Genomic DNA, 15087 nt, shown 5'->3' with positions numbered 1-15087 from the left:
AACATTGCAAGAAAATGGGAATTGCATGTATTCTCATGCATACCTTATTGTATTTAGGGCATAGGAAATAAAGAATGGTCAAGTGTTTCAACATGTAGTCATATCACATGGTAACAAAGCTCTTTTTAGAACATTCCCTTTATTCTTAAATCTTCCCCTCCAGCAGAGCTGATGGCAGCACATTACATCTTGCAGTAGCCAAGGCTCTCCTCTGGGTGGGATTAATCAGCAGACGAAGATATGCTGCCATAATTCCATGCTCACATGGGATTAATAATGTAGTCGGAGAACAGGTTGTCTTGGCAGCAAGAGTCAAATTATGAAAATCAAGATCCAAGAGCTCTTGGATCGATGGGAGTACTTTTTTACCTGGGTTGCCAGCTCCAGGTTTGGAAATATTTGGAGATTTGGGGGTGGGGACTGAGAAGGGCAGAATCTGAGGCGGGGAAGAACTTCAGTGGGGTGTAATTCCATAGAGTTCACCTTCTAAAGTGACCATGTTCTCTAGGTGAAGTGGTATCTACCATCTGAAGATCAGTTGAAATCCCAGGATATTCCCTGCCACTATACTTTGTTCAACATAAAGATCTCAAGGGATGTGGAAACTAATTCACCACATCTCCCTGGATCTTCTTTAAGTTGAATGCTCCACCAGATCCTAGTGCAGTGTTTCTCAACCTTTTCGAGGTCAGGGTACCCTTGACCTCACTCTTCATATCAAACGGTACCCCTGCCGCCACCCTCCACCTTCCCCTCCCATTGCCCCTGCTTGCCACACACCCCACCTTCCCCTCCCAGGGTGAAGGGTAGCACTGGGGGGTGGCTGCTGACCTTGTGGCAGGCCCTGCCCCATGGGCCAGTTCCATGTCCTTGCTAACACCGGTGGGAGACACCACAAAAATGAGGGGGGGCAGTAGTGTTGCCGCGGTACCCTTGGGACATGCTCACGGCACCCCAGGGTACCAGGAAACCCTGGTTGAGAATGGCTGCCCTAGTGCCTGCTATCTCCCCCCTCCAATTCTCTACTTGCGTCCAAGAATGGTATTTCAGTGTCACTTCCATTAAAAGCCATTATTGCCTGCACTGTTAAACAGTGGCACAAAACTGGGCACAAACAGGGCACAAAATGGCAAGTACAGCTTTACAAAAAAGGACATCTTGCCAATAGCAGTCTGAGGCAACATAAATTATCTTTTAACAAAGATCGATGTTTAACAGTACAGGCAATAATGGCTTTGACAGAAGTGGCATTTAAATATGATTCTCTGAAGTAAATGGAGAATCAGCCCTATTTGCAGCAGCAGAAACATGCGGCTTCACTTCCACCTAAGGGTCGATTCCGCACTTGCGTTATTGACCTAAGTTCGAGCTGTGTTCGACCTAAGTGCTCCACACAACCACTGGGATCGACGTGGTTTTGTACCAGCTTCGCCCCATGTAACGGGCAAATTTCCGACTCCAGTTGGGAACTACTACTTTTTCAGGGAACCACGCTCGAGCTCAATTCCAGTAAAGTGCGAAATCTCTGGTGCCAGGAGTCCCCCATTCAGCCAATCACAGCTGAGTGTTTCAGGCATGCGTACAGCTGGCCAATCAAAAAACGCCATCTTTGTCCCTCCATTCCTGTGGCAGTTTTTTTTATAACGTCAATGTGAGGGATAGGCGGAACATGGGCTCGGTAGAAGACAGTATGTCCCAATCCGGAACGGAGCAGTGAAGAGGCACAGGATGATTCCGCCCTCTGAGCTGGGATCAAGCTGGTTGCACTGGGGAACAACAATGGCTTCGACCTAGGTCAGTACCCTTCTCAGGGAACTGGGTAGAACCTATTTTACTCGTGTGCGGAATCGCCCAAGGATGCAGGACCCCACATGGTTTCTTTTTCTTTTGTTGAACAGAATATACCTAGAGTCTAGTCTTTCCTTAACCAGTAATTATGCTGTGGAATTCACTGTCAGTGGACATACTGATAGTCAAAGATGGCTTTGGAAGGAGGTTAGGCAGATTCACAGTCTGTTACTGGCTACTAGGTCATGGTGAGTAAAGGAAACCTTCATATGCACAGACAGCAAGCCTGTGAATACCAGCATTGAGAGGTAGTCCCAGGAGAGGCCTCAGCTTCTGCACTATGTATTAGCACTCAAGGGCAATCCGTCTGCCATTGTATGAAACAGGAAACCGGGCCAGATGGACCACTTGTCTGAAAACAAGGCATTAAATCATATCCACGTTTAGCTAGAAAGAATTGATCTACAAACAACATCTGAAAGTTGCAAAAAGATTAGATTGTGCTATATTACCATACACTCCTGCCTCATGCTTGTCCTTTCCAAGTAAGCAATGGCAAGAGCAATTAACTACTGACTGCGAAGCAGTGTACCTCTTGCCCCATCACAGTGCTAGAACACAGTAAGATTGTCTGTCTTTGGACATTAACCAGACTGTGATATTAGTAATAAAAGTCTTTATTCACAATTGTTACCATGTTTCCCCGAAAATAAGACAGTGTCTTATATTAATTTTTGCTCCCCAAGATGTGCTATGTCTTATTTTCTGGGGATGTCTTATTTTTCCGCTCCACAGCTGCATGCTCCGGTGTTCTGTTCGACAAGCATGCGTCCAAACAAAAACTTTGCTACGTCTTACTTTCGGGGGATACTTTATATTTAGCACTTTAGCAAAACCTCTACTACGTCTTATTTTCAGAGGATGTCTTATTTTCTGGGGAACAGGGTAGCAAAGCAGGGTACCAAACGATTCATAGCCAGATCTGGGAAACATGGGGAAAGCCAAAGGTCAGCTCACCCCCACCCACCCCCCGCTATTCCAGCCAGTGGGAAAGCTGGAGGGCTTGGGAAGGTTATGACTGGAGAGTGAGGGAGTCTTATCACATTGCTTAGTCACAGAGAAAAATGAATGCAGGTCTTCAGTTAGACCAAAGCTGAAGCAGATAAGGCCATAGATTCTGCCCTTCACAGCTGTGTTACAAATATAGTTAGTGGCTGCCAGCCTTCCAGCAGGAGTCTCTCCTTAGCTAGGCAGAATTAACAGGAAACAGGCAAAAGCTGTGAAGCAGTCGGAGAAGGAATTTCAGACAGGATCCTGACAAAAACTGCAACAATCTGCCATAAAGCATACAGCAGAAAAATATTCTTTGTGCTCGTTAACCAACATCTTCCTTCCTTTCTTTGATTGGGGAATAAGGTTGTTAGGTTTCAATCATGTTTACAGTATTAACTTTTATTATGACATTCATCCTACTGGTCTCAACACAAATCTACGAGCACATCTCTTCTCCCTGTCCTCTCCGCACATTCATTGTCCTGGAAGTGGCTACAATCAGGCATGTAGTTAGCTATCTGGCCCTCCAACCATTCTGCAGGAAAATGCAGTTCAGCTCCTTATGTAAGAACATAAGAACTAGCCTGCTGGATCAGACCAGAGTCCATCTAGTCCAGCTCTCTGCTACTCACAGTGGCCCACCAGGTGCCTTTGGGAGCTCACAGGCGGGAGGTGAAAGCAATGGCCTTAAGAACATAAGAAAGAGCCTGCTGGATCAGACCAGAGTCCATCTAGTCCAGCGCTCTGCTACTCGCAGTGGTCCACCAGGTGCCTTTGGGAGCTCATGTGCAGGATGTGAAAGCAATGGCCTTCTGCGGCTGCTGCTCCTGAGCACCTGGTCTGCTAAGGCATTTGCAATCTGAGATGAAGGAGGATCAAGATTGGTAGCCATAGATCGACTTCTCCTCCATAAATCTGTCCAAGCCCTTTTTAAAGCTATCCAGGTTAGTGGCCATCACCACCTCCTGTGGCAGCATATTCCAAACACCAATCACACGTTGCGTGAAGAAGTGTTTCCTTTTATTAGTTCTTATTCTTCCCCCCAGCATTTTCAATGAATGCCCCCTGGTTCCTTCTACCAGATGCCTCCAAGGTACCCCGTCCCAGTGCCCATTAAAAGAAGCTGGTTTTTCCTGGAGTGCTCAGAGTTCCTGATATTAATGTCAGGAATGTAGCCTTCAGTGTCCCTGGCATTAATGTATGGATATCTAAAGTCATAATGCCCTGGAGAATGTAGCCCTCAGTGTCCCGGATATTAACATCTGGAAGTCTAAAGACTTTATGCCTATGGTGCACTGAAACACAGAATATTGTGTACGTTGAATGTTGTGTGCACAGAGGAGGGCAGTTCTCCTGCATGCTTACCCACCAGTTGATGACTCCCCTGGTTAGGCACTATCTGCCACTGCAGCAGGAACCGTGGGGAGGGTGGAAGTGAAGCAAAAGGGTGGAAATGAATGAATAGATGGCACTGATTCATTGTTGCAGACTTGGGAGTGGTGGGATGGTCTTCATTCATCTGGTTACCCAGGAACAACCTTATTATTGAGCTTCGAACTGCAACCAACAGCTGCTCATAGCTTGAAAATCTCCTAACTGAGGCTGCCAAAAGTGATGTTTTCTACACCTCTGTAAGTTCCAAGGTGTGACAACTGATCTCTAATAGAGAGGACAAATATTTTGTAACTTGAATTCCCTTTTTGTCTGTGCCACTGCCATCTCCTGTTCAAAACCATTTTGCTACTCAAAGCATTGCAAGAATATCTGTGCTTGTATTATTCCCAGTCTAGACAGCTTGCTTATTAATGATGAATCTTTCACATCTGTAAATTGCTCACCATGAAATGTAAATATTTATGTACCATATGACACACAGCAGAAAGGATGGTGAGGTGACAGCAGTAGAAAAGCCATATAAAAATAATGTTCATGGAAAAATCAGCTTTTTTTGGCAATACAAACATGAATATTTGAATGAATATTCGTGTTTATTCAAATATTCAAACATAGCAGCATGCAGATGGCTTATAAACCAAATACAAAATGGAGCAAGAAGAAGAAGAAGAAGAAGAAGAAGAAGAAGAAGAAGAAGAAGAAGAAGAAGAAGAAGAAGAAGAAGAAGAAGAAGAAGAAGAAGAAGAAGAAGAAGAAGAAGAAGAAGAAGAAGAAGAAGAAGAAGAAGAAGAAGAAGAAGAAGAAGAGGGGGAGGGGAGGAGGAGGGGAGGGGGAGGGGAGGGGGAGGGGGAGGGGAGGGGAAGGGGAGGAGGAGGATGTTTTCATATCCCACTTTTCTCTACCAAAAGGAGTATCAAAGTTGTTTACAATCACCTTCCTTCTCCTTGTGAGGTAGGTGGGGTTGAGAGATGTTGCCCTACCCTTCACACCCCGCTTTACTGGAATATGGATTTCGCATGATTTTCCTGCAATATGTACTGGCAAATGCCAACTCCCATATATTTGTGTGTGTGTAGCAGAATGTCCAGATATTAATACAGGCCAAAATGTGCAAAATGTTAGCAAAATGAGAACATTAAAAGAGTTAATGCAGTCAGCTGAGACTGGAAACCCCATGGACATGCATCTTGATTACCACACCCCACCAACGGTGCTGTAACACAAAGAACTTAGAGAACTCCCTGATACCAGATTCTGCATTTCCTCTGCCTTTTAGAACCATTTCCTTAACAATCGTTCCCTTCTTGATCCACTGAAAGCCTCAGCCAAATTTGAATACATGGGCAGAGACTTCAAGAAGTGACTCTGTATTTCATTCAAGGCTAACGCTGATATAACCAAGAAACAATTGGCTCTACTGTCCCGCCATTTAGAAGACAATAGATGAGCTACTAATTAGCATGGAAACCCAAAGATCCAGGAAACAAAACTTACTTTCTCCCACCCCAAACTGCACGAAGGGGTATAAAAGTAAAGCGCACCCCAAGTTACTCGCTCACTTGCTCACTTGCTCACTTGCTTGCTTGCTTGCTTGCTCGCTTGCTTGCTGGCAACTTTGCAGGCTTGCTGGCTTGCAGGCTGGCTTGCTGCAGCGCTCTTTACTAGCTTGAACCTCTCTTGGCCAAGTTGGTTTCAGACACGATATCGTCCTTCGCTTGGATTCACATGCTGGCCATTTGAATCCTTGCCTTCTCCCAGAACTTCTCTGCAAAACCTAGGTAACGTATAAGTCCCCTGCTTCCCTTCCCAATCTGTCATCCAAACCTACTTTCCACCCTTATTATATCTATAAGAAACTGTGTGTATTCTTCTTCATGCCTCACTGTATGAATACTTACAACCAAAACTTATAAATATATTTAAACTATAATTTGGTCTCCGTTGTATTCTCTGTGGAACGTTTCAAAAGCCATTTTTGGTATAGCTATTACAAAGATCCCACCGCTAGCCTACATCTCGTTGCCAATCCGTTATTTCCCCCAGTGCTAAATGTTAACTAACAAGTTATCATGCTGTTAAGCTAGTGTAACAGAGAGTTCTAAGAAAACTATGACTGGCAAAAAGTCACGTAGGGCGATTCCACACACAAGTAGAGTAGGTTCGACCCAGTTCCCTGGGAAGGGTACTAACCTAGGTCGAAGACATTGTTGTTCCCCACTGCAACCAGCTTGATCCCAACTCGGAGGCAGAATCATCCTGTGCCTCTTTGCCGCTCCGTTCCAATTGGCTACTGTTCTACGGCCATGTTCCGTCTATCCTCACACATGTTATTAAAAAAACTGACACAGGAATGGAGGGACGAAGGCGGCATTTTTCGATTGGCCAGCTGTACGGATGCCCGAAACACTCAGCTGTGATTGGCTGAATGGGGGACTCCTGGAACCAGAGATTCCACACTTTACTGGAATTGAGCTGATTTCAAATGTGGTTCCCTGAAAAAGTAGTAGTTCCCAACTGGAGTCGGAAATTTGACCGTTACACGGGGTGAAGCTGGTACAAAACCAGGTTGATCCCAGTGGTTGTGCGGAGCGCTTAGGTCAAATGCAGCTCGAATTTAGGTCAATAACACAAGTGCGGAATCGACCCTAGTAGGCTTCATATGAAAGACTGGGGAATCAAATCTAGTCATGTATAATAGAGTCCAGCACTCTTAACCTCTATACCACACTGGCTCCTTTACCCTCCATACCCCTATCCTCCAACCCATTGCTCAGTAAGAGATGGGATGTAGGGTTGCCAGATCCAGATTTAAAAACTTCTAGACATTTGGGGATGGAGCCTGAGGGTGGAGGACATGGACCTCATTGGATACAAGGCTATTGAATCCAAAGCATCCATTTTCTTTAGAGGAATTATCTTCTGTAGTCTAGAGGAGATGTAATTCTGGGGAATCTCCAGGGGCCACCCAGAGACTGGCAACACTCAAGATGGGACATGGTGGGAGAAGCAATGTCACAGAATAATGATGTCACTTCTGGATAAAATCCAGAAGCATCAATGATAACTCTAGGAATCTTGGGTAACTTTAGAGTCATGTGTCACCACAATAGCAAAGAGGTTTACTATTTTTCCACTTAGACCAGCTGCAAACAATGGGAGTTCCCCACCAGGTTTCTGGAAAGTCTAATCGCAACCTCATTCTGGGAGTACAGCTGATTTATGTCTGTGGACTTCCAGTCCAGCTAATGTGATGTATGTATGTATTTTCTTAGCTGCATCATGATTTCTTTTTTAAAAAAATGCAAGGTGCAGGACTTACCCACACCTGCATTGTTGCCTGGAAGGGAGAGGAGGCCAAAGCTTACCCCATATGTCCTGAATCGGTCTCTGTGCTCAGCAGAGGCCAACCTACTGGTGATCCCTGGCCCCTCAATGATGCAGCTGGCCTCCACCCGGGCCAGAGCCTTTACAGCTCTGGCCCCGGCCTGGTGGAACGCTCTTCCGCCAGCTGTCTGGGCCCTGCGGGATCTTACTGAGTTCCACAGGGCCTGTAAGACTGAGCTGTTCCGCCGGGCCTTTGGGGAGACTAGCCACTGATGGGCCCCCCCTCCTCCTTATAACATCAAGTGGATCCTGCCGCCCATTCCCTCTGGTTTTTAAGGGAATTGATAGTAGGTGCCATCTTTTATGTTGATCTTAATAATGCTGCATTTTAACAGGGTGGGTTTATTTTTATTTTATTAGAGCCTATATTAATCGTTTTAATGGATTTTAGTCCGATACATGTGCTTTATTTTACATGTTGTTCACCGCCCTGAACCCTCCGGGGGAGGGCGGTATGCAAACTTAACCAATCAATCAATCAATCAATCAATCAATCAATCAATCAATCAATCAATCAATCAATCAATCTGTCCCCTCCCCCTAGCTGCATGCAGCTCATTGGTCAGGTTAGAGGCCTTCTGGCATGGGTTGATGACATGGCTGAGGGGCAGAGCTGGAGTGTGCGGCTTTAAAACAGCTTGGCAAGGCAAACTACAGCTCCACGGTCCTCAGCTCTCCCCGCCCCCAATATCTATTTAAGAGCATTTTCTCAAACCCAGTACTGAAGAGCGGCATTGAATGGTGGAACCTTTGATGCTACAGCTGCATTTTTAGCAGTTTAATTATGGATGCAAAAGCATTGTTTGGGGAAGACTATTTTGTGTCAGGCTTTTATGTGATGACTAAAGGGTGGATTGTTCAAACACTTTTAAAAATAAATGCTTAATGAAATTAAACTTTCTTTTATGCTTGTATGACAAACTCTGGCTTTGTAAAAAAACTGTCACAAGCCATTTTTCTGTGTTCATCCACATAATGTATTTCTTAGGGTTTAGGTCCTCATAAACAGGCAGCATGACATCTAACAACAAAGATCTTCCGTCTTGGGTGTCAGATATGTTTTCCTTCTATTCTTATCCTCCCCACGCCCCCATTCTTGTTACCAAATCTTTTTTTCTGCTTTATTTAGCAGGAGAATGGCCTTGAACACACACATACACACACAGATCTATCTTGTTCATTCAAGGATTAATTAAGCCATTTTTGCCCAGGAATGCACACATTTTAAAACAAGAAGATACAGCTCTGGGAAGTAGAAGTTTCAGGAGCAACCATGGAGGAATAAAACCAGGGAGGGACAGATTTTCCAGAGAGGGAAGGAGACATCCTGGGACTGACTAATAGTCTGATGTATGGGGTAGGGGGGTTGCTTCCTTTTTCCTCAAATGAGAGAGGGGGTTTTTTTTAGTTCAGGGTTTCTAACTGGAAAGGCTGTTTGTGAGGGTACTAAATATATGTACCAGCCTGTGTCTGACCCTGTGTGTATCCATAAGCCAGTACCATCAAAATAACATCTAACCAACTGTACCATCTGGGAACATCTAAGCAGTATCAAAGTAAACTGAAACTGAATAAGCATTGATTACCCTGTGTCTGTGCCATCAACCAAATACTGAATTTCTATGCCAAAGCTCTTGTATAAATTCATCCTACCTATTATCTTTTTCATCCAAGTTATCTTCCTTTCCCATCTCCTCTCTGTCAATAAACACTTATTCTGTTTTATTTTAAATTTGCCTCAATATTATATTTTGTACCTTGAGAAGGGGTTTTCCAGAAAATAAAGGGCTACTTCCACCTTCTAAGTTATAGGGCTGAGTAAAGTGTTTTTTGTTTTACCTCACACTACCATCTAAAGCAGCTCAGTCCCTGTAAAAAGACAGGAAACCTAACAAGCCTGGTCAGAGAGTGGTTTGTTTGCCTCTGTGAGTTAGGAAGGTGAGGGGGTCAGTTGCAGTCTCCTTTTAGATGCTTGGTATATTCTGGTGTATTTTCTGTTTTTTCTCTACAGACTTCGTACAATACAGAATAGTTCAGGGAAGCTCAACACAGAGCCCATGAAAGCCTGCTTCCTTCTTCCTCAAACCAAACAGCCCGTCTTGATTTCCCTCCAACTCAGAATTCCATAGAAGTGAAAATTTCACCTGGTATTGCTGCTCCTATCGTTGCAGAACTGTGATATGAAGAAAAACACTGGGCAAAGTTCTTCCTTTCTGTGCAATTTCGAAAGGTACAGAAGCCCATTCCAGGACAGTATCTGGCAACCTTTCCTTTGGGTGTTTAACAGTTTAGTGATGTACTATTCTTATTTATTTGTGCATTTATTTAATTCATCATAACACTCCTTTGTCCTCAGTGGGTGCCCAAACTGACTTACATCATTCTTGTCTCCTCCATATTATCTTTGCAATAGCTCTGTGTGGTAAATTAGGCTGAGAGTTTGACTGACCCAAGGTCGCCAGTGAACTTCCATGCCACAAGAGGAAATCTGAACCTGGGTATTCCAGACACTAATTTGAGGGCTTTTCCACATTCTTATTTTCCTTGCTTCTAAGTTCCTGCTTTTTTATTTGTTTGTTTTCAGTTGCACATGTGTTTTGCTTGCGGTTGTGGTTGATTTGGTATCACACAGGTTTAAGTCCAGTGTATCTCCCTACAATCTAAACTGCAAGGGTTTTTTTTGCTGGATTTAAACCTTTTTTGCATTGAATCAACCACTAGGGGAAGCAAAGCACTTGTGAAACTAAGGCCATTTCCACACGGGTGGAATATGGCGGCCTGGGGACGGCAAAAACGCCGTCCCCAGGCCACCATTCGCACAGGGGGCACAGCTGCTTCGCAGCCACGCCGCCCTCCCGCCGCCTACCCGGCGCCGAGCCAGCGTTTCCAGAGTGCGCTGGGAAGCGCACTTTTCTGGAAACGTCGGCTGGAAGCCGCTGCCGTGCGAACGGCAGCAGCTTCCCAGTGCTTTCCCCCCCTCCCTCCCTGCACTTACCTTGTCCCCGGGCCTCCGGCGCGTCGCCGAGGCCTGGGGACACGCTCCCCTGCCCTGCGACGCTGGAGCAGGCGCGCAGGGCCAGGGGGCGTGTCCTCAGGCCTCCGCGACGTGCCGGAGGCCCGAGGACATGCCGGGTCGTCCCGGCTCTTTCTGGGACCGTTCATGCAAACGGTCCCAGCGTTGTCGGGTCGGCGTCGAGTACGCTGACCCGGCCGCTTCCGCCTCCGTGCGGAAACGGCCTAAAAGAAACAGAATCTTAGAAGAGAAGAAAATGAGAATGCAGAAAAGGCATGATACTCTTCACCACTGTACCACATTTTTTGTTTGGGCCTCACAATAGGACCATTCATGAATAAAGGAGCTTATAGCTAATATTTCGGTCTGCCAGGCCTTTTCACTGATATTCTATTGCCTGATGAAGCTTTTTATTTTAATACAGGGTGGCATTTCTGCACTAGTGAGCTATTTGTTTTGTGAAACCCTGCTAGCACTGTCAGGTGTTTTAATTCTTGCCGTTTTCTAGGTGTGAAGAGTGCCGGTTTTATGATTCCTGTTTAGTACTTTGACATGCAACGACATTTTTATGGATTTTAATTTAAATTACTGCTGAACACTGCTTCAGGTGCCCTTGGGACAGAGAAAGCAAATCATAAGTTTGTAGAAAATAAATACATGAATACAGATAAATGATTTTCTTGGAGTTGTAATAGGAGGAGTCAAGGAAGGGAACCCCTTTGATATTTTTGCACTATGAAAAAGTGGAACCTCAAGATTTTATCTGCACTAAACTTTTCACTATTATTGCCAGTATTTTCCATCTGGTTCTATGGCAGATGGATACAGCAGCAGTGGCGTAGGAGGTTAAGAGCTCATGTATCTAATCTGGAGGAACCGGGTTTGATTCCCAGCTCTGCCGCCTGAGCTGTGGAGGCTTATCTGGGGAATTCAGATTAGCCTGTGCACTCCCACACATGCCAGCTGGGTGACCTTGGGCTAGTCACAGCTTCTCGGAGCTCTCTCAGCCCCACCTACCTCACAGGGTGTTTGTTGTGAGGGGGGAAGGGCAAGGAGATTGTCAGCCCCTTTGAGTCTCCTGCAGGAGAGAAAGGGGGGATATAAATCCAAACTCTTCTTCTTCTTTGTTCTTTTTTGCTGACATTTCCATTTGAAGCAAAATCCCAAAAGCTTTTGTTTCATTAATGCAAATCCCTGCTAAAACCTCCTCCCTCCTAGGTCCAGGATTCCCATCCAAATAGAAAAGGCAGTTTTGATTCTTATTTTGCATTAAGGCCATTTGCCAAAGGAAGCATAAATGGCTTCAAACAAACACATGCAAACACACACACACACACACACACACACGAGCTTTGTTAACACCTGTTAACATATTAGGTGAAGGGAGTTTGTTTTCATTAGGTTTCACTTAACCTGCCAAGAACTACCACACTTCCAGATTCCACCACGTGGTCTGGAAGTGTCTGTCCCAGATCCTGCTTAGATGTCAGCCATTTTTATTGCACACATGGGGAACCCCCACGGAATAAAACTTTTGCTCCATCTACAAATCAACTGTCCATTGAGGCAAATGCAACATTTGTTGACCTGCAGCTATAAGTCAGATGTAATGCAGCGAAAATACAGGGATACTCAACTGTGGCTGATTCCGCATGGGCCAAAAACACCAGTGTGAAAATGCTGTGAAAATGGTGCAAAAGGGTTTAAAATGGTATAAAAAGGTTTATACTGGTTTCACGCCGTTTTCACACCACTGTTTTTGGCCCATGCAGAATCAGCCTGCATGTGAATAAAACCCTTTTTTTTTCTTTTTTCTTTTCTTTTTTTGCAGGGCCATCTGTATAGCAAACAGCTCCCGAGAAGTCACTACATTCAATTTAGCAAGCAAGCCTTTATTGGCATAGACAACAATACAGCAATAGTAAAAACATACGCAGTATAGGAAATAAATGTTAAGTGGAGGGAAATCTACTGACATTTAGTAATTTCCAGGAGAAAGTCTGCCACTATCATACAGAGAGAAGGATCAGGATTGTCCAGCAAGTAGTGTAATCTAAATAAATTGGGGAGATCGGGACTACATTCAATTTAGACAACAATCATGGCTGGCTCAATATATGATGTGATTCTCTGGCCACCTGTAAAGCAGCGTTTCTTTTAGTTATTTGGGTATTTAGAACCTACTTTCCTCCTCAATGGGGAACATGAGTAGTTTTTAATGTCATTCTTCCCACTTTCACTGTAGCTTCATAACAACCACCCTGCGAGGTAGGTTTGATTGAGAGAACCTGGCTGGCCCAATCTCACTCATCAAGCTTCCACAGCAGAACGTGGATTCAAACCCGGCTCTCCTAAATCCAAGGCCAATTCTCTAATAGGTTTTCCACCTGCCCACAATTTGCCAAAACTCTCCAACCATGTTCACTGGTAGAGCCCAGATGCATGCCTGCAGCTTATTGTGCTTCATGAATGTTCTTGGTTATTAGTTGGTTAAAGCCCCTGTGTGCATACCCTTAGATATGCCATAATGGTGCTTTTTTGATTGCTCACCTCCGGCAGCAAGCTATCTCAGGTGAGCTTGATTACTTCTGGACCATTCTGTTGTCTGCTTTGATCAAATAGGAACGCGGGGCCCGTTTGTAAGACTCTTGTGCACCACTGGGTATACATATGGGCTGCACTCCTACCTCAAAAACTATACAGTGCTTAGATGTGGGTTATTTTTCCCCCTCTTTCCTACTGGCAATTTCCCCCTCTAATTCGTAGCTTTGTCATAGATGGTGTAGCATTTAATTCCTCGACATTATAATTGTATACAGAGTTTCATAAATGGCAAATAAGGATTTAAGTCTTAAAAATCTCTGACAGTGGCGAGATATTTTTAGGTATTTAAGCAGGCTCCAGTATGCAGAAATGCACCTTCAAACTTTTTTCGTCTTGTTAAAGGACATATTATAATGTAAACCATGGTAATCCCTTGGGGAAGAATATTCAAAGTGTGTGACAATAAAAAAATTTTGGTTGTTGATGTGAGAACACCACAGTTCCATTAACTAAGCACAAAGGTATTTGGGTACAAGCTTTTTTAATACCTGTCATGAGGTTCAGAGATGGCCTTGGGAAAAAAAAGCAGAGAATAATATATGACTGTAGATTGGCATAAGGATTCTTCAGTCCTGTTCCACTTTCAAGTGGGGGGGGGGGGGGAAGAGTTTTGTTGTAACTATGGCCAGACATCTTAAACCGTATTTTTCAAAACACAAGCTGCAAGCAAAGATATTTATCAAGCGAAAAGTCCTAATTCGTATTGGATGTGGTCCATGACATTAGCCTATATCTGGGTAAGCATATCAGACACATCTGGACTGAGGGAGCAGCAGTGGCATAGTGGTTAAGAGCAGGTGTATTCTAATCTGGAGGCACCGGGTTTGATTCCCCACTCTGCCGCCTGAGCTGCGGAGGTTTATCTGGGGAATTCAGATTAGCCTGTGCACTCCCCCACACGCCAGCTGGGTGACCTTGGGCTAGTCACAGTTCTTCGGAGCTCTCTCAGCCCCACCTACCTCACAGGGTGTTTGTTGTGAGGGGGAAAGGGAAAGGAGTCTGTAAGCCCCTTTGAGTCTCCTATGGGAGAGAAAGAGGGGATATAGATCGAACTCTTCTCCTTCTCCTTCTCCTCCTCCTCCTCCTCCTCCTCCTCCTCCTCCTCCTCCTCCTCCTCCTCCTCCTTTTTTCTTTTTTCTTCTTCTTCTTCTTCTTCTTCTTCTTCTTCTTCTTCTTCTTCTTCTTCTTCTTCTTCTTCTTCTTCTTCTTCTTCTTCTTCTTCTTCTTCTTCTTCATGCCAAGGGGGTAATGCCAAGGGGGTAATACTTCACGTTTTGATGTCAAGCATTAGATAAGTCAGGCTACAATAGATGATTCAACAAACACGGGGGGGATCCCTTTTCTTTCAGAAGGTTTGGATGATCTCTTCCTCATTTGCAGGTCATTGTTGTCTGGGCACATATGCCAGGATTTATTTGTGGTTAGAAAATCAGCTCAAATTATGTATTTGACCTTTTCTTCATATTAAAAATCCTTAATAAATATTTTGATTGTTTGTTGAGACTTCGCTGCCAGATAGCTTGCATTCATTTGAATAATGAGCCTACCTACCATTCACCGAAGAGTCTCTTCGGGGAGAGGAAAAAATAACCTGGTATCATGACAGCTTGGATTAATAAAAGCAAAACATGACATTTTTCTTCTTCAGTTTGGTCTGTGTGTGTTTGTTTCTCATTTGAATATGCACTGGCTCTTGCCTTCGTTTTCCCTTCTTCTGCATTTTTTTTCAAAGAGAGAAAGTGCTTTCATTAAGGAAAAAAGCATATCAGTGTCAAACTGGAATTTAGTGTTCACTTAAAATATGTTTCTACCAGAAAGGAAGGGGAAAAATTACAGGGTTATCATTCAGG

This window comes from Sphaerodactylus townsendi, linkage group LG09 (assembly GCF_021028975.2).
Source record: "Sphaerodactylus townsendi isolate TG3544 linkage group LG09, MPM_Stown_v2.3, whole genome shotgun sequence".
NCBI classification, from domain to species: Eukaryota; Metazoa; Chordata; class Lepidosauria; order Squamata; family Sphaerodactylidae; genus Sphaerodactylus; species Sphaerodactylus townsendi.
The sequence above is the reverse complement of the archived record's forward strand: the minus strand, read 5'-3'. Positions refer to the sequence as shown.